The following is a 22,854-nucleotide window of genomic DNA, read 5'->3' as shown; positions in this document are numbered from 1 at the left end:
ATTAAGCTGTACAGTAGGGTATAAATTTGAGTAATAGTTATCTTATAGAGAAGAGTTAGACAAATATGGCATATATTCCTCTTTTACAGATGGAACTACATCTTCAGAAACAATACGTGAATTTGTAATAAGCTCACATTATATTTGATGATCTAAGGAGGAAATAGGAAAAAAATGTGTTGGGGGCAGAGGTGGGGGTCACTGAAATGAAGAGGGTTACCCTGAAAGGAGGAAAGGATGCAAGAGGAACTGCATGACTCTCTGAATTTGCAGGACACTGATAACATTTTGTCTATAGGGTCGTCTTCTTTGTTTTCTACTGAGCTCTTATCATCCTGTCTAGAAAGCTCCCTTACCAGAGGTTAATGTTTTACAGCTGTTATTTGCTGAGAAATCCCATCCTAGTTTCTTAGGACCACATAAGTGAGCTAGTTTATTTTCTCCTGTGGGAGAGAGCTGAGCGGGGAGGGAGGAGTTCTGGGAATTCTGAAGGCGTGATATTTTATCTAGTAAAAGGCATGAGTAGTTGTGGCGGGCTGAGGGACAGATATATTTGGTAACGAGCCCTTGTTTTATGAGATAGTTGCAAAGACCTTAGAAAGTGATTTCATTCTGGGCTGTTTCACTTCTTTGATGCTGAGTGTATCTGAGGCTTCGAGATAAGCAGTGACTTGAGTGAAATGGCACAGTGACAGGCAGATTCCCCTCTTCGTCATTTTGGGAGCTGATGATGGGCGCCACGTGAGCTGTCTCAGAGTAGCACAAGAGCTCACGGGAAGAGAGAAGAAAATAGGGGAGAGATGCAAGCACAATTCTCAATAAATCTCATGTTTACAATTGAAGAAGTTGGATGATATATGCTCTAAGTATAGACTTTTACTAAAACAGTAATTTAAAAAATATGTATTTTTTAATAAAAGCCATTTTGGGAATCTAACGATAACTGAATCCTCTCACCAGAAAATCATGTGTACAGATATTTTGTGTTTAAAGGGATATAGCCTCTCTCTAAATCTAAATTTAAGACTCCTTTATTGAGCTGAATGGTAGCCTCCAAAAAGATACATCCATGTCCTAACCTCTGGAACCTAAGCATATTTATGGTAAGAGTGATTACTACCTTATAGGCCAAAAGATGCAATTAAGTTAAGGATGTTGAGAGGGGTAGCTTATCCTAGATTATCCAGGCGGGCCCTAAGTCCAATGACAAATGTCCTAAAAGAATGAATCAGAGGGAAGTTTGACCAGCAGGATGAGAGGAGGCAAGGTGACCCAGGAGCAGAGAAGGGCACGGCATGGGCACAGATCAAAGATGGCAATAGGCACCAGAAGCTGGAAGAGGCAAAGAATGGACTCACCCCTGTGGCTTCCAGAGGAACCGTGCCCGTGCTGGCACACTGATTTCATACCTCTGTCTCTAAGTCTGTGAAAAGATATGCTTCAGTTGCTTTCAGCCATCCAGTTTGTGATAATTTGTTATAGTAGCCAAAGGAAACAAATATAATCCCCTACTCCAGAAGGTAAATATGAAGCTCTTGAGAATCCATTCTACCATAGTTAAGAAACAAACGGAAAGGTGACTGCCTAATTTTCATTATCAGTATGCCCACAAAAACTCCCTATGCCCATGGTCTTTAAGTTTTTCCATGATTCTGGTTCTTTTCTATCCACACAGACTCATTTTCTCTGTCACCCATGTAAATGGGGAGCTTTTTAAAGATTATGTACTCATCTCATTTGGAAAGGATAAACATTAGCATGATAATGAATATATTCTGGCTTGAACTGGCTGCGATGATGGTTCTTAGAAGTATTTTATAATGGTCAAGAAGGCTTTGCCAAGAGATAGTATGTTCCTACATACTATCTTGGCATCATGCATCTTTACATCTCGAATTAAAATGAAGATGGTAGGGCAATAACTGGATCCTGCTTCTATGATACTACAGGAAAAAATAAATCCTTATTCTGGTGCAGTGATCAATGGGGAAACAAACCAGAGAAGCAGGATCTGTTTCTGCTGGGAAGGATGTGAGGAAGAAGCCCACTGAACAGCCAGCTCCTGGCAGGAGACGCAGTACCACTTTTGCACGATGTGCTGAAACTTCAGGAACCAGTGGCCTAAAGCCTAAGACTAACTTCAACATGCCAAAGAATTCATTATTAAGGTGCAGATCCCAGGGCCTTCCATAATGATCTCTTGAATCAGTCTAGGAGGGACTGGGATATGCACTTTTAAACAAGCTACTCTGCATTATTTTGCACATTTCAATGTAGCACAATTTTGGCTTTATCACTGCAGCTTTTCCAGAGAGTTCTCTTAATGAGACCCAGAGATCCAAATGGAAGAAGTCACTGATATTACTTCCTCTGCTAGGATCTGGTCATGAGACTCATGTATTGGGATCAACCTGGGAGAAGAGGAACAGTGGGAGGTTGATATAACTTTCTGTTTCTCCCAGATACTTAGTTGGCATCCTGTCATTTTGTTAAGTGTCTGATGTTCAGTGGTTAATTTAATCAGTCCATGTGGACATATCAGGTAGATCTGGGAAAAAATGATGGCCCTTTACCATTTTCCTCCACACTAGGTTATTGCTTCCTGAAATACATAGGATGTGCTAATTCTTCCCTCTGTCTTTTCTCTGGAGTCTTTTTGTGTGCAACATTCCTACCTCATTCAGGATTGTTCATAGAAAACAATAGAAACTACCTTCAGTCACTTTAAAAATAAAACTATATTGAAAAATATATAGTAGCTTACAGAATATTCAGCAGAGGCAGAAAGCCAAGCTTTGAGTTCGACATGCCAATAACAATGTTCCAAATTATGCCTTCAAACTGGTCCAGTGAAGATACTCTGCATCTGGCCACTGAGATGTCGAAGGAAGTAGGGACCATTTGCCAACTTCTTATGAACAGTTTGGAATAGGACCATCCAATGTGGCAGACCCAAGTTATGTACCCAAATCTAAACTAAAAGGATTGATCAGAAAAAAGATCATGTGGCATTTTCAACCTCTAGCTTGGTGGGTCTACTTTGCCTTACATGGTAGGAAACTCCTCAAACATGGGAAAAGGTTTCCAAACAGGTGGCCAAAAAATTGTTTTACATTCCAACTTCTACAATTCTTCCCCATCCTTCAAGTTCCAACACAAACTAAGCTTCCTTTAAAATTTTCTTAGTAACTCAAATTATATTGATCTCTGTACTCTGATCTATTTCACTAATAGACTGAGTCACATGATACAAAATCTAATTACAAACCATTTTAGCTTGTTTGTCAGTTGTATTATGTGCATATTTCTATTTTCTCAAAATCAATCCTCAGCAACCCCTCAAATAGACTATATTGACTACTTACAAGGCTGGTATCGAGGAGCTCGTGTGGCCCTGTAGGAGATCATCAACTAATATTTGTTCCTTGGTTTCAGTAATTCATATTCTTATTTGTATAATCAATTGCTGCAGTCTGTGAAATGAATATAAGCATGATAAATATAATAGTTAAGAGAAGGAAGATCAGAAACAACTACACCATGGACTCAGCCATAAAGGAAATAAACTTTGGAGAGAGATTTAGAAAAAATACCACTTTTTCTAACTCAGATTACTGGAAAAAATACTTAAAAGAAATGCTTCTGGCCTAGCAGGAGATCCCACCTGAAACTCTGCTCCCCTCAGGCATGTTCCTGTGCTCTGAGGGTAAACACAGTTGCTGTAGAAATGAGACCATTTCATGAAAAGGTACTGGTGAGCTTGCTCTTGCAATGGTGTCCTTTGTACAAAGGCAGTGTCTATTAGATTCTGTCTTTGGTGAAATAATTAAGGAAATGTACTTCTACCTTCCTCTGTAGTATCCTCAGTGTTTTACAAGCAATTAGTATTTCCATTTAAATCTGTACTTGGCAAAGGACTTCACATCTCAGTTACCTTGGGCTCCTTGATGATCAGCCTGTGATAACAAATGAGGTTGCACTAATTATTCTTCAACAAATTAGTTCAAATTTTTCCCAACTTCTCTGCCCTCTGGGAAAATTCATCTTAGGTTTTCTCAAATCCCCAGGAAGCTGTGTGTGGGTGCTCGTTGGTATAGCCACTCTGCAGAGCACCACGCTCTGAGGGGCACATTAGCCAATGTACTGGAGCCTCCCTGGTACCACGGCTGCACAATGATGTACCCCCAAGTGAGGGGAAGGCCCCTCAGCCCTTGTAATTTCACCATTAGAAGGTCCTCAAGGCAGTGTTGCTTAAGTCTCCCAAGTTTATTCCAATAAACTAATTGTACAGTTCTTTCCTCCTTCAGTATTAACCTAGAATCTTCTTTCCCTTTCTCTCCCTTCTTTACTCCCCCTCTTGACATATCTGGGATCAGGCTAAGTATGTATCTATCACACCCATCACCGTATATGCAAGGTCTGGATTTCCCCACTGTGGTTGATGTTGTCACTGCATCAAGATGTGTCTGCTTGGTGTCTTCATTCCGTGGGATGCACTGTCCTGCATGGGCTCCTCAGCCCTCTCCCTTCCTCCTAGAGCTCCATGAGGCATCAGCCAGCTCATGGAGGAGAGCTGAATGTGGAGGGAAGAAAGGAAGTGCAGGAGATGGACTCTTCCAAGTAGTCAGGTCATGAAAAAGCATCAGACTTAACCTCTAAATGAAGTTGCTCCCAATCATTTGCTTAGCCATGATTATTAATTCACTTCTCAGTCTAATCAAAGATATTGTTCAGAAAGAACTACTAGCTAATAAACCAGTACTTTTGCATTTCTCCAACTTATTTGTCCTTATTTGTAGGAACAGTCTACAGGTAACATCTGGAATCTGAGGAGACTGGCCATGATGTCCTTTAGTGCTGTAGCTATGCGCTTCCCCATGTCCAAGCCACATGGTCACCGGGTAGTGATTCTTTAGGCTGAGGATTTCCATCACCTTTGTGTTTTGGCTCTTCCAGTGGCATCTTTGCTCTTAGAATCCAAAGGATTTGACCAGGTTTGTGGAGTTTGGTAAGGTAGAGATGTGGAAAGAGCCCCAAGAGCTCAGTGCAGTGTAAGCAAAAGCAGATTTGGGCCAAGGAAGCTAAAATCTGGTCAATAGGAAAGACCCCATGCAGAAAGGGCTGGGAGAAGCCAGGAGAAAAATCAGGGACAGAGTAGGTATATCACAAACTGAGTTCTGTTTAACAAGCACTTACAAAATATCATTTATATGTAGATGTTGTACTCTGTTCAAGGGTACTAGTTATTAATTAAAGTGGGCCATTAATCACCTGTAGAGTTTAGAATTACCTGAGAAGTTTTTTTTTTTTACAAGCATTCATATGTCCTGCCTAGGCTTACCTATACCTAATTCCTCTGGGGGAAGAGACTGCAGATTTAAATGAACACAATAACCACCACCAAAAAAAAAAAAAATCACTACCAAAAACGTCCTCTGTAATTGATTCTCTGCTCTTACCTGTTGAACAGCTTGTGCACTGTGGTGCCCAAATGGAAAACTCACAGTGCTTATCTTTGAGATGCTAAGAGCCTAGTAGGAGAGACTGGTATCTGAACAACTAGAACAAAATGAGTGACCTGTACTAGATTAGAATGTCCATGAATAATGTATTTAGGTCCCTCTCCCAATCTTTTTAGATCCATATAAACAAAGGAAATGGTCTGATTTTCTTTTCTAAAACCTCCTTTGGTTTGGTGGGAAAATGTACCAGTCTTATAACAGGAAGAAAGAGAAAACTTCCAATTGTCTTAATTTATTAGATAATGAAAGAAATATCTGTTCCTTGTTACTTAGTGTCATTTAGAGTAGATTTTTAAAAATACATGTTGAAGTGAAATTGGTGGGATAGTTTTGAGTACTTTTATGCAGTTATTTTCAGCTTTGTACTATTTTGGGTGATTTTAGTAATCATTTTTCTAGGAAAAACAGCCATTTATTTGTTTTTGTACTTATCTTTATTCAGGCAACAGATAGGAACTCCGTCCTATTTCCAGTTACTTCTTTCTTCTTTCCTACTTTTTTTTTCCTCCAATAAGCCTAATTAAAGCTTTGTCTGTTTTCTAAAGATCCAGTTTTTTACTTTATTTACCACTTTTAGCACATCATGTTTTCTATTAGATTAATTTCTGCTTTTATCTTTTTAAAAAATCCCTCCATCTTTTGGTTTTATTATGTTCTATATCAGCTATTGTAGATGAAAGCTTATCTTATTTAAAAAAATTTTAAGTAAATTTGGTATGGCTACAATTCAACCTAAGTACCATTTTACCTGCTTCCTGTAAGATAAATTTTAGCCAAAATAAGCAGGCGAAGAGAGGCAGCAAAGGGCCAGGTAGTTTATTTGAATGCCACTCCCGGGTGAGGTTCCGCGGTCGGGGTACTACAGGCTGGGGAAGTCACACCCGGTCAGGGAGGTGGGGGCTTGTAAGGGATTAGGAGGGGGAGGAGTGGGCAAGCTATCCTAGGGGGGTGTGGAGAGGTGTGATTGGCTAAAGGTGACATAATAGACAACTAGAAACGTTTTTTCCTTCCAAGAGGGAGGAGGCTGACATCCAGGTCTTAGTTGGCACATTAGAAGGATGGAATTCAGGAAGAGCTGTCCCCTTTCCATATAAGGTACAGACCTTGGGGTCTGGTCTGTTCTCCCCCTATGGCATCTCTCTGTTCTATTTGCATGTCCTTGTTTTTTCTTCCTCCAGCCTAACACTTCCTACCAGTTATTATTTTAGGATATTTTGATTGTCATTCAGTTTTAAGAACATCATTTCTAATTTGATTTTCTTTGTATCATATGAATTATTTTAAGCTTGCAATTCTTTAAGACTCTCTTCTTGTTGCTTCCTAAATGAATAGTTATCAGTGATCCCTTTATATACTACCTATAGACACCTCCTGTATGTTCTTTGAATTTTGAAATGTGTATATTTATCACTTACTTATTCAGTACAGGAGTATGTGTGTTATCAAACTCTTTGAAAATTATTTTAAACATTATTTATCACAAATAGATTAAAAATCTGTCACTAAAAGTTTTCTTATATTTTTCAGGAGCATGCAATCTCTCTTAACTTTTTATTTCAAAATAATTAAATCTTCTAGAAAAATTGCAGTAACAATAGTAAAAGAATGTATACACTTAACTTAGATTCACTGTTGCTAATATTTACTCCATTTATGTGCATATTGTCTATGTATGTATATACACACACAGTAAATTTTCTGAACCATTTGAAGATGAGTTATGGCCTTTTAAATGAATAGTTAAGAAAGCAATATTGTCTTAAATAACAAAAATACAGTTATCAACTTCAGTAAATATAACATTGATACAATAATATACAATCCATTTTCCATTTTTGTCAGTTGACTCAGTGTCTTTTACAGTTTTTCTCTGTTAGTACAGAGTCTAGTCCAGAGGCAGTGACTGCATTTAGTTATGTCTCCTTTGGTACATTTCCATAGCCTTTGACATTCATGACTCTGATGTCTTTGAAGAATAAACTGTACCTTCTCCTGGTATGTTTTGCATTTTAAATTTGTATGTTTGCCCAGGGTTGGTTTTATATTATGCCTTCTGAGTTGAAGAGTACATGGGCAGCATGTCATTCTCAGGGCTTCATCCTTGAGGCATACTATGTGTCTCTGCCCCTCATTAATGATAGCAATTTTGATTACCTAGTCAAGGTGTTGTCTTATTTCTCCACTGAAATTTTTTTTTTAACCTTCCAACTAGATACTTCAAGACTGAATAAAAAGATAACTTGAATTCAGGATTCAGTCCTGAGTAAACCAGGCACACTCTGTGCCAAATTCGGTTGAGATGTTGAAATTGATGGCACACACGTATCAAGAGGGGATAAAAAGAAGTATTATTCAAAGAGGCTTTTTTTTTGAGAGAGAGCATGAGTAGGCTTCCCAAGTGGGTCCAAGCATGGCTGAGAGAGTGGGGAAAGGAGACTTGGATTTTATCATGGTTAGGATGTGCAGCCTGGATGAAGTTTCCTCCTATAGTTGGGCAGAGGTTTTATTTGAAACTCCTGCCAGTACCAAAGAAGGGAGCACATGGGCTTTCTGATCAGTTTACTCAGATGTGAGCCAGAGGGGAAGGAAGGGATAAGGCCTGTCAAAAACCATCAGATAATGAAGTCACACTCTTTATTATAAAAATCATACAAGCCCTGATTCTAAGCATAACACCCCACTTTAGTGATTTCTTGCATGGATCAGTCTGTATTATAACCATATCAAAAGCCTGGTTTATCCAGTCATCCTAGCATATCCTTCATTTATCTGTCAGCCCTCAATAGCTCAATAGTAAACAAAAGCCCTACCTCCTGAATTGGTCCTCTTTCTTACAATTGCATGGTAATCTACAATTATTTCAAAATATAGTCTGTTTTAATTAAACTTTTATTTTTGTAATCACTTAAAAATTTGCCAATATTTTTAATCAAAATTTAATTTATGCTCACTGTACTTTATAGACTTCATGCTTTCCCTCTGAGTTCAATTTTCTTCCTTCAACACTTACCTTTTTTGGGTAAATTATCTTTGTCTTCATAAGCCTATAAACTCATTATTTTGTTCTAGATTTTGAATGATTGGTTGGGTAACATTTCTTGGTTGACTTTTTCATAGCATTGTTCAGAATGGACGTCTGTTGTTACTGATGAAAAGTCTGCTCTCAATTTAATTTGTATTCCTTTGAAGATAATTGGTCTTTGATCCCTGGTAATTTGTGAGATCTTTGTTACTTTCTTTCTGGAGGGTGATTTTAGTGTGTTCTTATGTAGACTTATACTATTTATCTTTCTTCCTTCTAACAGTTATTTTTTAATCTGAAATATGATTTTCTTTCATTATGGAAAAATTTCAGCTGCTTTTATTCAAATACTGCTTTTCCATGTCTTTGTTCCTTTGGAACTTCTATTAAATACATGTTTGAACCCTCAAATATATCTCCTCTATCCTTAATTTTTTTCATCTCTCTCTTTCCCTCTCTCCCCCACCTCTCTCTATTTATCATTGCCTATATGGGCAATGTTTGGATTAAAATGATGTTTATAGTACAGACAGATCTATTCCTTTCTTTAATGATGAGAAATCTTTTTTTTTTCCTTTTTTGTTTGCTTTTTATTTAATCCAATAGAAGAATATCTTTTGAGTTTTATCATTCTTGGAAAATGATGTGCTGAAGATTTCATCTATGTTATTAAAGTTTTCAGGAGAGCAAACAACTCTAATAGTTCTTTTATTGCTTCTGTGTTGCATTTTTGTCTGCTTGGTTTTTACTCTTACCCTCCTTAAAACATTTACTTTTCAAGCCTCCATATTTGCATGACTTTGAGTATTTCCTCAAAATACATGCAATAGCACATTTTGTTCTGGGAGGGAAAAATCTGTGAGGAAAGTATAATTTGTTTAATTCTCACTTTTGACCCTGAATGTTACTTTAGACTCTGATGTGGAGGACCTACTTTTCCCTGAAATTGTCTTTTGTTTTAGGTTCATATAAATGTCAAGTTAAAATACTGATATGTCACCTGTCTTGAGGTTTAGATTAATTAGAATTTCAAGTTCAGTACAAATAATGAATCCAGTTCTGAGTTTAAACCAGTAGTGATACCTGACACCATGAAAGACATTTTCAATTTTAGCTACTTTTGAAAAAGTTAAACAAAAACTTGGATGTGAATAAAGGGACACAAAGAATTTATTTACATATAATGGGCCCACATCAAGTGGTGTATTGGTAGTATAGGAAACCATATAGACATGTAGATTTTCTCTGTGAGGACAATGGTTCAACCATTCTGATATGAATGACAACTATTTCAGTCAATCACCCAGACCCTCAAAGATTTAAAAATATTTTTTTAATTAAGTATCATTGATACACTATCTTATAAAAGTTTCACATGAACAACATTGTGGTTTCAACATCCACCCATATTATATCAAGTCCTCACCACCCCCACTACAGTAAAAAAATATGGAACACCACAAATTTGCATGTCATCCTTGCACAGTGGCCATGTTAATCTTCCCTGTATTATTCCAATTTTAGTATATGTGCTGCTGAAGCAAGTACAGATCCTCAAAATTTTATATAAAGACTTTTCATAGCAATTTTTTTTAGTTGTTTCATTTAATGAAATGTTTCAAAGTTAACCAGTTCTATACCTCTGTCCTACATGAGTTCATTGTGTATAGGTGCAATCAATTAATGTTTTGACTTATCAAATCAGAGTCCAACTATTAATGGCTGTCATCCTAACTATGACAACTATTAGCTCAGTGTTTATGGACGAACCAAAAAAGCTGGGAAAATTAATTTGGTCAGGAAATCTTTGAAAGAAGAAGAAACTGAGTAATATTATAAAATTCAAATGTATTACGTCCCAACCCTCAATCCCCTGCCCCACTCCATTTTATCCATTTTAAATCCAGTGTTCATTCCTAATTAGGATGTTAAGCAGTCTGTTACAAAACCAGATATTTAGCTTTTTCTCTTGAAAGGTGTTCTTTTTTTAAACTTGTATTCAAGTTGCACCTGGCTTTGTTTACTCAGTTATTCCTGCTTATGTTTGCCCAGGCTGGTAACACTCCTTGAAGTGGTGAAGATGGCTTTTACATGGGCGGCTGGAGTCACAGTGGGGGAGTCGGAGACCACAGAGCACTCTGAAAGCAAGGCGTGGTGGCAGGTGAAAATGCAATTCTGAGAGGTGTGATGGCAATTTTGAAGCCATAACGCATCGTCTTCTTCCCCCCAAGTGACCGTGTGCACCTGCTCGCTCCATGTATTTATATTTTCTCAGAATCTCTCTCTTTAAAAAAAATGCTTTGGGTTCTGTCATATTGAATTGAATTTCAGAAGTGGCTAAAGGAAGGATAACAATGGTGATAAATGTGCTGGGAAGATAGCTGCTATTTTCAATAGATTCACAGGATTTTCAGCCGGAAGATGTTAAAGAGGTCCATTGTTTGCTCTGGGGAGGCCTAATATCCAAACAAAATCAGGCAGAATTGTGCAGATTCACAGAAGCCTTTAGACTATGACCTTTCCCTCTGAGAAAAGGCTGATGAAGAACTCTTATTTTTCTCCTACGCATAAGAGTCCTTAAGCAGAGTCCCTTTGTTCTCATAATTTCACAGCCAGAGGAGGGAATACTGAGACATCTGTGTCTTCTTTTTGCTGGAGACCCTTGTAATGGTGATAGGTAAGAAAAAAAATGAAGTATCTTTCTATAATTATTGGTAATTATTATAACAGTTTGAGATATATAATTGTTTGAGATAAGGATGGTCAGGCTCTTGCTGAGAGATTTACCCACACTCACTTTTAATTATTAATAGAACCTTACGATGTTATCATCATTATCACTATATTTCAGTTGAGGAAAATAGCTTTCTACCAGGTTCCATAGTTGTCTCAAGTTATATTGCAAGTAAATGGCCATGCCCAGAATTGAATTCATTGCACTTTAACTCCAGAGCTGACCTTAGTTTTGGCAAGCATTCACTTGATACTCTGTCTGCGACATAGTAAATCTATTTAACATGAGACTTTTGAACTGTAGATGTCATAAATTGTGGGCAGGAAATGTTTTGGATTACTGGAAGTTTCGGAACCATGGAGGCTTCTAGAACTGGAGTTACTGACCATGAAATGTCAGAAAGAAGTAAAGATAAACAAATGTGAATAAGAGTTTGGGTCTGTTTTTAAGAAACTTGTAATTTAGTAGAGGAAGTGGACACTGACCAGTTACCAAAATAATTATGTGATTACTATTGTTCGAAGTTTCCTGAAGAATATAGGGGGCTGGCAGTGCATAGACTCGGAGAGATGATTGTACCTTTTACCTTCCTTCTTCCTAGCAGAGTCTGCCTCTTATTCTAGAAGCTAAATATGTGCTTTGTTTCCCTGCTTTCTTTGCAGTTAGAAAAAGGACATGTAACCAGTGCTGGCCAGTTGGAGCTGAAAAGTCTGTGCTGGTGCTTCTGGGAAATGTTTTACATCTTAATGAGACAGACATGGAGAGAAATAACTCCCACCTTGTGTGGAAGCTATGTGGTCTCCCTAGGTTGGCTGGCACTTCTGTAGCTATCATATGAATGTGAGGAGAGAGCAGAAAGATGCAAAGAGCCTAAGAACCTGATGAGATCACTGAACACCTGAGTTAACCCAGAAACTCTCCATCTCCAGATGGCTTGTTATGTGATGAAATGCATTGCTTTCAGTTTAAACCATTTAAATTGCAGTGTTCACTTGCTTGCAGCTGAAAACTTCATAGATGGTAAGGAGGCTTCCAGGAAGCATGTAAAGGAAGAGTGGTTGTTGAATAAGTGAAGAAGGGGAAAGGTGTTTCAGGCGGAGAGATGAGCAGGACAGACGGCCCCGAGGTGAAAGAGGCTTATCACATTTGTAAAATGGAATTAGAACAGTATGGACTAGAGGTAAAATATGAGAAGGAGCATGGTGCATGATGAAACTGGGAAAGTAAAAGCCAATGCCAGACTGTGCAAGGATCTCAGGCCAGGGTAAGGGGACTGGACTCCAAGAGCAGAAAGTTTTGTAAGATATCTTAAGTAGGGCTGTGATCTAACCAGATATACACAATGGCTTAGAGTTAGCAGAAGCATTCGTGGACTTGGAAGAAAGCCGGAGGACTAAAGAGCAGACCATGAAGAAGAGAGGGATCTGAAATGTGACTTCTGAGTTAGGAAGGAAGGAGACCAAGTGTGGATGTATAGATCATGTCAAGAAGAAAACCAGGTCTACCCATGCTGAAGTGGGCATGTAGGTCTGCAACTTGGCCTGTGGACTCTGTCTTCATTCACGACCTCAGTCCCACAGGCAGATATGTGTGACCATGTGAATCTTCAGACCACTGATCTAGTCTTCTTTTTTCTTCTCTGCCATTCTCCAAAGCCCTGTTTTTGTTTCAGAAAATGTGGCAACTGAGATTTGGAGAAGGCAAATGGCCTATCCCTGCCCATGTGAATTAGAGACAGACCTGGACCTGGATTCTGGTCTCTTGATTTCTAGCGATCTTTGCAAATGGCCACCTTTCTCAGAAAGAGTTCCCAGAAGATTGGGAAGACTTGAGTGGGATCATCCAAATATTTTTAGTGGATGAATATGGGACAGTTACTTTATAAGCAGTTGTCTACTAAACAGTTGTGACATCTACTTTTTATTTTTCTCTAACGGACGGAGTGCTAATAACCAGAGAGCAAAACACAGAATGTGAGATGAGGAATGTAAAAGTGATGGGGAAGAATGGTGGGGAGGCCAGAGCTGATGGCTCTCAGCATCCCAGGGCTGGGTAAGTGCAGTGAATGTGAGCTGGCTGGGCGGGAACTGGAGGACACAGTCATCCAATGGTGGTCCTATGGGATTGTGGGTGCTGGTTTACCAGATCTTCCCATCTTTCAAGAGAATGTCAAAATTAATATTTGCATGTGAAATGTTATTTAAAGTTTTTAAATGTTGGCTTAAATTGGTACTTAATGTTTGCTTAATTAAAAAATAAGTTCGTAGGTAGCAATAACAAATATCTCAAATAATGTCCATATCTGGGGAGGAGCAGTTTTCAACCTTTTTTTAAAATTATATGCCTTTGAAAGGAAAAACATGATGATTTACAGATTATACATAAGACAACCACTAGTATCATGTAAGTTATTAAAACTACATAGAACCCAAAAGAAAATTAGATGAAATAAGGTATATCCATTTCCTGTGGCTGTGTGACAAATTACTGTAGATTTGGTGACTTAACCTAAATTTATTTTCCCACAGTTCTGGAGTCAGAAGTCCAAATCACTCTCAGTGGGCTAGCACTCAGGTGTGGGCAGTGCCATGCTCCCTCAGCGGCCCTTGGAGAGATCTGCTCCTTGCCTTTTCTGGTGCCTGCTGGCATTCCTTGGCTTGCCGCCTGTCACACCTGTCTTCAAATCTCTCTGTACTCTGTCTTTCACATCACCTTCTCCTCTGTGTCTGACATGTCTCCCTCTTACAAAGATGAATATGATTGAATTTAGGGTCTATCCTGACAATCCAGAATAATCTCTTGATCTTAAATTTCTTAATTCCATTTGCAGAGATGGTTCTTACATATAAGATATTTACTGGTTCTGCAGATTAGGACGTGAGTATGTTAGGGGGTTGAATTTCACCCTCTCACCTGAGCATTTTACAGTCTCTTGCTGAAGAAGGTTTTATACCTTTATCAAATATCTCAAGTTACAACACATACACTTAGGATAATATTTGATGTTAGTGGTTATAGACATAAATCCATATTTAAAAAAATCTTTGATGATTGTAGTACCGATTTCTTAGCAGAATTGATGGGACCTTTACTGTTTCTACCTTATCATATAACAGATAATGAAGTCCAATGAAAGTAGCAGTTTCTGCCATTTTCCTGATGTTTGCATGTGCTTGCATCATTAATATAATCATCAATCTGTGGTTTCTTTGCAGATTTCTTAATGCCACTTGTTCATTCCTTAAAGTTTAGTTTAGCTAAAACCAGATAAAATAATCTGTAAATCTCCTTAGCCTTGCACAGTTGAAGTATATTTAGCAACAAAAACATGAGTGAGATCATACTGGTCAACCCCTCTGTGCTATAGAACTCCCAGCCTTTTCCCAGGTTGTCTGGATGTGCATGATTTACAACTTCTGACATAGGGAAGGATGACTGTGCTGGTGTCACTCCAAGGACTAAATATCCATAGCATTTAATTGTTAATTTTATGATATATCTAGGTCTTAGGTAGAGTTCTCCAAAAGGATAGCCAGAGATGAGGATTCTGGCAAGTGATTTACTGACCTAGTGGTCTGAAGAGAAACTGATCACAAGGGAGCAAGGGAAGCAGGATTGTGCAGGGGAAGATGTAGTCAAGGACCTTGTTAAAGAAGTCTAGCCTCAGCCTGCTCCGACCAGGAGCTCTGGAGTACAAGCTGTACCACAGTGGTTGTCTCACCTGGAGGTAGGTGGATCTGGAGTGTTACACACCCCAGCATCAGTGGTTCATTGTGACAGCCACCTCCAGGAAGGGCGCCACCTCCCAGGCATCCTTTTGGTAAGGTGGCACCTTCCCTCTATGCCAGGGCAATCCTCTGGGCCATAGTATTGAAGGGACCTATTAGCAACCATCTTCAGCAGCTGGTGGACAGGTGCTCCTGTTATGTTAAAGGAAGTCTGGGTAGGACACCATCAGCATTCAGCATAATACACAAATAAAAATGTGGTAGCTTATTTCCACAGCCTACTTGGAAGACCGTTGCCTAGAGTACAGCTTCTCAACCTTGGCACTACTGATAATATCAGCCAAATGATTCTTGCTGGTGGGTGTCTTGTACACTGTGGACTACTTAGCAGCATCCCTATTAGATGCTAACTGCTCACCAACCTGCCTGCTGCCAGCCACTGTGATGACAAAAATGTCTCCAGTGTGGAGGAAGTAAATCCAACAGAGACCTTTCCATACCAGTACAGAAAGGAAGGAAACTGGTTTACTACTGACTTAGCACAACAGTCTGAGTGGATATAGATAGGCTGTAAGAGAGTACAAAAGGAAACAGTTGAGTCCTTAATACAGCAAAGCAAGTAGGAAGTTTTCTTGGCAATTTGAGTAGCTGTTTGTTGATTGTTTTCTTCTCAAAGAAAAATGAAACAACTTATCTCCCCCAAAGACATCTTGATTCTCCCTGAAAAACACTTAGATGCAGACATGGGCTGCTATGTTAACCCCATTATGTTTTTACATTTTCAAGGAGTTCTGGGCCTGTAGCATTGGCAGCATCTCTGCACTGCAGATGGGGCTCTTCTAGTAACTGTAACTGGGTTAGTGAGAGTCCAAGTGTAAAAGAAAGGATTCACACCCCCTGCATCTTTCTTTAGGTTGCATCCAAGCAATGGACATGGATTCGTCTGGTCAGGAATAGACTGAATGGCCTATCTTTTTTCTGAATATTTTTCTGAATATTTGACCATTAAAAAAAAAATAACTTTATTAGTACCATTTAATGGCTACCTGACAGAAATCTGGTTTCCTTTATTTGAAATGTTTAAGACTGAGTTTCTTTTATCTATTGTATAATATATTTATGACTTGAGTTCTTTTAAGCACAATTCCAGATTTAAATATGGCAAACTGGTAAATCTAGAATACCTGGCAGTGTCCCCCTCCTTCGTGTCTTAATTAGTGGTGTTTTAAGTCATGGAATGTTACCAATAGCCCAGAAAGAGAAAACTATAGCTTTTATTCTGGGATGTGGTTATTATGTTGGTAGGGAAGTGGGGTTTGGAGGAAATCAGAAAGGACATAGTGGTGTTGGGCAGTAAGTCATGCCTGTGCTCTTCATGGATGCCCCTTGCTTTGAAGTAGGTGTGGGGACTGGGTGTTTTGTTCCTACTTGTGCCAATAAAATCCCCCAACGTAGAGTTTGTTCTGTCTTCCATTTTCATCTCATGACATTAAGATGTACTAACCTTAGAAGAGAGGGTCTTGGTATAGAGACCTTATATACATTCAAACAATAGCTGAGTATTTCAGTGGAATCTCTACATGCACAGACAGCATGGTTAAGTCCCGGGTTTGCGTATGAACAGTTTGCTCCGTCTATTTGTCTCTATTGTAGTGCAAGCAGGAAAACACCAAATCCTAGTTGAAGCAGCAATAACAGAGGGTGTGTGTGTGTGTGTGTGTGTAACGTAGGCAACAGTTAGCCAAGATAAAAGTGACAAAGCTTGAGCTGGGCAGGCTTCCTGTTTTACCCAGAGAGAGTGTTTGCTGCTTATCTGTGTACTCTGTCTTGCTTCTTTTTATTTTTTAATCTTTGTATAATTGACATACAATATATTAGTTTCAGGTATACAACACTGATGTGCTATTTGGACACATGGTGAAATTATTACAACAATAAGTCTAGTTACCATCTGTCACCATGCGAAGTTACAGACATTTTTTCTTGTGTGAAGAACTTCTAAGGTTTGCTCTCTTAGTCACTTTCAAGTATGCAATTCAATACTATTGACTATCGTCACCATGCTGGACTCACATCCTTGTGACTTACTTAATTCAGAACTAGTAGCTTTTGACTCCCTGCACCCATTCTGCCAATTGACTCCTTCCCTGCCTCACTGGGAGGGACAAACAAATGAACAGAACGGTGCCCCCATTCTGCAGTTGATTACAAGATCCCTTTGCTTTATATAGATGTATGCATTTGTGATTTTTCCTTGGTACAGGTTATAACATCTTCTGGCTTCCTCCTGAGTTGAATAAAATCTTTACCACATGCTCACTTTTAAATCTATATAAGAATCATGATTTTACCTCCTCCTGAAAATTATCTTTTAATAATACCCTTACCTCATTTTGTCTCTGGAGTACCTGAGGTGTGTGTAGTTCCTCAGAGCTAAGGTTATGCTAGAATCTAGGTCCTGTGTTGTATAGATAGAATCAGAAAGTGGACTTTGTTGTCCCAACCACTACACTATGTTTACATGTGGCCAGTTGTCTCATCCCACCAAAAATATTCCTTTTTGCTCAGTCCAATGTATGGGCACAGTATCTTTTTTATACCTACCTTAGAAATAATGACATGGCCAGTTTCCTACTAATAGGAGCGAAGTCATGAATATTATCTCATTGTTTTGACAGTTCAAAAGACTAGGGGGCTTAAAATATTGGTTGGGAGGCTGAAGCTTCATGAGCTGCTAGCAGTTTGTTCCCTGGGATTACTTACTTGTTTCTGTTCTACAGCATAGATGAAACTACCAACTATTTAAATATGAATTCATCAGCTTAGATGTTTGGTATAAGGGGAGGCTATAGGTAACAGTACCAAAACAAGCACTTTAAATCTGATATTTCCCTGATTGACAGAGCCATTTTTCCTGAGAATATGGCAGGGTCCGTTAAATCTATGAAAATCAGAAATGTAATTCTAGCCTCTCTCTGAGCTTCTACAAATCTCTCCTTCACTGAAGAACCACACATAAAGAAATAAATCTTCTTGGCAGGGCCATTATCCTTCTTGATGAGATATAAGCATATTAGAGTTGATTCTTACATGAAATTACTGATGGTATTAGACGGAAAGAAAGATAAAATGAAAATGAATTCACTTCAAACTCACAAGATATGAAACCACATGTGGGAGATCCATGGGTATAAAGCCTTAACCTTGTTTTTAATACATGAAGATCACAAACATCTGGGAGCTGTCTTGTGTTCAGGTGGCAAGGAAAAATGCAATATGTTTAGAAAGAAGTATCTGGAGGCCTGATTGCATTTATTTTTGGAAGGGTGTAGGGCTGTTAATACAAACAATGGTACATTCCCAAGGTTTCAAAGCAAGCATAAGGTTATTTCACATATGAAACATGTCCTACATCTTGAGATGCTCTTGCCTTGATAAATAATCATGATGGAGATAATCTCATACTGCAACGTGTGCACCTTCTGTGAATATTTGTTAATAATTGGCTTGGATTCTATTCTGGGGCTAAAACAAAATTGTGATCCTATTGGGTCAGAACATAAAGTGGAGACTTGAGTAGAGTTGTTATTTTGAACCCTCTCTTCCCTGTCCAGCTCTCAATTCTCAAATTATTTGGTTGTCTACCATTATGAATATTCCATTCTTGCATAATAGATTGATCCTTGCCTTGATGTCCAGAGACAAACCTGAATGGCTATGCATGCATCCTATGAGCCTGGGAAGGTCAGAATAGTGTCAAATTGGAATATGGTTGTCTGTCGATTTCACTCCCCTAAGAAGGGATGACAGTGAGCAGGGAAGAAGAGTCCTGGCAAAATGAAGCCCTTTGCTCATTCGTTACTTTGACGGATGTATTGAGCACCTCATGTGACAAATGTAAGAGATGGGGATCCAGTGGTGAACATTCAGAGTCGGATCTTGGTTTCACCGTTTAAGGTTAATGGGCAAGTCAAAGTCTAAACAAATAGCTCACTAATCACTAAATATTTACCTCTGTGACTATCTAATCATCAATAGCAACAGCAATCAATGCCAATGCACAAAAAAGCTTTTCTTAACCAATTGTTCCATGGTCCTTTCTACAAAGTTCTTTTTTCCCATATTTTCAGTGGAGTAAGCCTGATATTAGCAGACATGATTTTTGTGCTTTCCCCCCTCCATTGTTCTTTCTGATAAAATTACTGGTGATTAATGATGAAGATAAAGGGATAATCATTAGGAGAGGGAAGGTGGACTAGCAAACAGGAGTTGGGGAGGAAACAGTGCTGAGGAGAAAACTATATAAAGATACTGATTATCTGCAATGTTATTCTTCTTGACTTTAATACTGTAAAGAAATAGGGAGCTTGACTCTCTTAATGCTGTCATGATGCATGGCAATAAAACCAATAATGATTATACCATTATCTTAAAGTATTACCAGTAAAAGAAAGAGAAGCATTTCTATTAAAAGGAATTACAGCAGCCTTTAGGCTGTTAGAAATTCGAGAGAATAAGTATTATTTTGTTCTCTGGTAACCTTTGAGTTCTCTAGCAATAACATGAACTTCATCGTGGAAAAGAAACATACCCGATCAACCTGATTTCCTCTGTGCTTCTGCTCCCTATTTTTGCTGACCAAGCAAGTTGATGGTGCAATAAAATGGAAATTTCCTGAATTGGGGACATTGGCTTTCATCCTTCTAGAAGGTCTATTGGCAAGATAATGTTAAGTGCCCTCATATAGGTGTAATTCTGGAATAATCTTTCTCCTTCAATGCTGTCAGGTAAATCAGTCTTAATGCCCCATTAAAATAAATGAACATGTGCTAATGATACCAAGTCATGCCTCTTTACTGGATGGCAATTGGGGCTGGGAATATGGGGCTATTCTAAGTCCAAGGAATGTGTCCATGGAGACTGGATTGCTCACTGTCATGGACAAGCTAATCAAACATAGTTCAAACAGAAATCCAAATCAATCTCTTAGTCAGTGACTCACTGCAGCAGTTCTCAGCCCCTGTAATCAACCTGGTAATTGCTTCACCTGGAGCTGCTTTGCTGGCACTGGGAGGCTGGGGTCTGCTGCATTTACAGAGCTTGATGAATTTCAGAGAAAACTGTTTTACATCACTGATAGGAATTTTAACCCTCCACATAGGTTCCTATGACTTTTTTACTGGGTGAAGTTCAGCCTTGTGAGGAAATGAAGGTTAACAGAAGTTACTTTACCCAATCATGTGGCCATTATGTATCATGACCAAATTCAAGCCAATTCTGTTTTACACTGAAGTGCATACTTATAACTCACTGTTGTATAGTCTGTGCTCACCACTCAGAGAACAGAGCTGAGACTGACGGCCTTGTATGATGGCCTTGTTGTATGTTAAGATTCCATAACCTCAAATCTATGCTTCTGCAGCTACCCAAAACTGTTTATTTAACTTGTTTATATTGATTGATCATGAAAATTACTTGTTGTGAGACTGTCCTAGCACATTAAACCACTTCATTCTAGTGATTTTTTTCCTGGGCTTCCTTCTCTCTCCTCCTATGCCTTTGTATTTTTCCCACCCTCCCAGCATCTACCCTGTGAGCAGAGTTCCTTTTTTGTTTGTTTAATTGAATTTTTTTTCTCCCTCTGGCCTAGCAGGATAATGGTCTTCCTTCTTAATAACAGCAAGCAAAATGATGTTGGCATTTGTTTGCAAATTTTACTTTTCCCTTTTTCTGAAGGAATCCAATTATCAACTAATATCAAGCTTATGAAATCTAATGACTAGAGATGTAATGTTTGAAGGGGAACAACCTTAAACAGAAGAACTTATGCTGGACACTGTTACAAAGAAACCAAGAACCATTGAGCACCTGTCATCTGAGGCTTTGTGGTGGCCCTAGGGGGTTTCAAAAGTGCAGAAGGTGATGAATCCTTGGCCCTCTAGATGAGGTTTAATCCTCTTGCTGCCACGTTCTCATAGCTGTTATGCTTTCACCTTTGCTGGCATTTCTCAAGCTGCAATTGCTTGTTGGCTTGTCTTCAAATAGACTGTAATTCCACGAAGGCAAGCACCATGCTCTTTCTGCTAGCTGCCGTGCCTTTAGCCCAGTGCTAGGCAGAGGGTTGTACTTAATACTGTATTTTAGTTAATGGAACTGAATCCATTACCACGTAATAGATTTAATTATCAATGGGGCCCTTACCTTCTGCAAGGTATGGTGTTCAACATTAGAGGTTAGAAAGATGCCTGGCAAATGCCTCTATTTAGTGAACTCACAATTTAGTAGGAATACAGTCAAGAGGATCCATAATATTACACTATTAAATATATGACAGTAGCATACACAGGGTGGTATGTGTTGTTGGGTAGTAATTATTAATCATAACATAGACACCATTGACTGAAAATGCACCAAGTATGTTGCATGCATTATGTGGTGTCAGTCATGGATCCTGCCCCAGACTGCAATCATCTCAGTGTTTACAGCTGACTGCTGGAACTATTCCAGCCCACATGATCATCAAGTAGCAGACCAGGGTTTTGAACCGGACCCGTCGGACTCCAGAGTCAGAGCACTTGCTTGTGAAGCGCACCACTTTGTATGACGGGCTCTGTGCCTCTGTAAGAAGGGACAGCTCATTCAGATGTGAGAGGTGAGGAGGTAAGCCTCAGAGGAATGTTCAAGGGGTTGATTCAGCTGGGTAAGTCTTTTCATTACTGGGAAATGCACATGCAAAGTGGAAAGAATAAAAGACTTATTTTAGGAAGGATGAGTAGTGGAGGAGAGATACATGGCCGGATTACAAAAGGACATATGTAATAGCTAATTGAAACTTATTTTTATTTTATAACTATGGGAGGAATGTAAACTGAGGGTCCTATGTAGTCAGGTTTACTGGTGACCAGCTCAAAGGGGATGGAGGTAAGGTTTTGCCGGCAGGAGGAGTGGAAATTTTGTTCACTTAGAGTCTCAAAGATATCTGTTAAATGGATGCTGTGTGCCTCTGTAAGAAGAAGGCCTGTGCTCTGTGGAGACAGTCGACAAGGGAGGGAATGAGACCGTAGGACCGTGATGCCTGCTCTGCCGGGAACGAGCAAGATGGCACACCTGGTGGAAAGGTAAGTTGTGAAGCAGCCTTTAGCTGGAGCAAGCTGAGAGTGCCACTGTGAGGAAGTGCTGCTGGAGGGGACAGCTGGCGAAGGGAAGGGGGCGGCCACACTGCCGAGACCCTGAGACCAGTGAGGGGGACGGCGAAAGGCCGAGCAAGCATGGGACTGGGAAAGAGGCCCTGAGAGGTGTGGTGTGAAAGAGCTCGGCGAGAGAGTGGTATGAAGTCACTCAGGGCCATGTAAGCCACGGCAAGCAGACGAGCACCTGAATGATTTATAAAGTTTAGTGAATTGGTCTGATTGACCTTTTAAAATGGTCACTTTGTATGCTTAATCAAAGAAGCCTTTTTTTTTTCAGTTGCAGTGACAGTCGTTCAAGCATATTAGGGGTCATCCTAATACAGAAAAATATAGAGAAATTTTGCTCACTGACTTCCAAATAAATGATTAGGTACTTATAACTGTAAGAGAAGCTGGGAAATGCAGCTCTTTAAGCTGAGAACATTTCTATCCAGAAGAAAATCAAGTTTCTGTTACTCAGCAAGAATACTGGGAAGGCAACCAGCAGTTTCTGCCACAAATGCTGTGTGGTGAATGAATAGGAGATGGCAGAATATATACAGAGGGGCCACTGTAATCTAGAAGATCTAGAAAAGAAATTTTCGGCTCAACCTAGGATGGAAAGGGACATGCTGATAGGGTAAAAAGTTAAAGGTGGAGAAAAGGATGAACTTGAGAG

At 39.2% G+C, this 22,854-nt stretch overlaps 1 non-coding gene across 1 annotated transcript; it reads right to left on the bottom strand.

Moving 5' to 3' along the window:
* Window positions 1-9,985: 9,985 nt before the first annotated feature.
* LOC118930388 (U6 spliceosomal RNA) lies at window positions 9,986-10,092 on the bottom strand. Its single transcript, XR_005032037.2, has one exon. It is a non-coding gene; the product is annotated as a U6 spliceosomal RNA (small nuclear RNA).
* Window positions 10,093-22,854: the final 12,762 nt, after the last annotated feature.

This window comes from Manis pentadactyla, chromosome 2 (genome assembly GCF_030020395.1).
Source record: "Manis pentadactyla isolate mManPen7 chromosome 2, mManPen7.hap1, whole genome shotgun sequence".
Classification (NCBI taxonomy): Eukaryota; Metazoa; Chordata; class Mammalia; order Pholidota; family Manidae; genus Manis; species Manis pentadactyla.
This window is presented reverse-complemented; position numbering and strand designations above follow the sequence as displayed.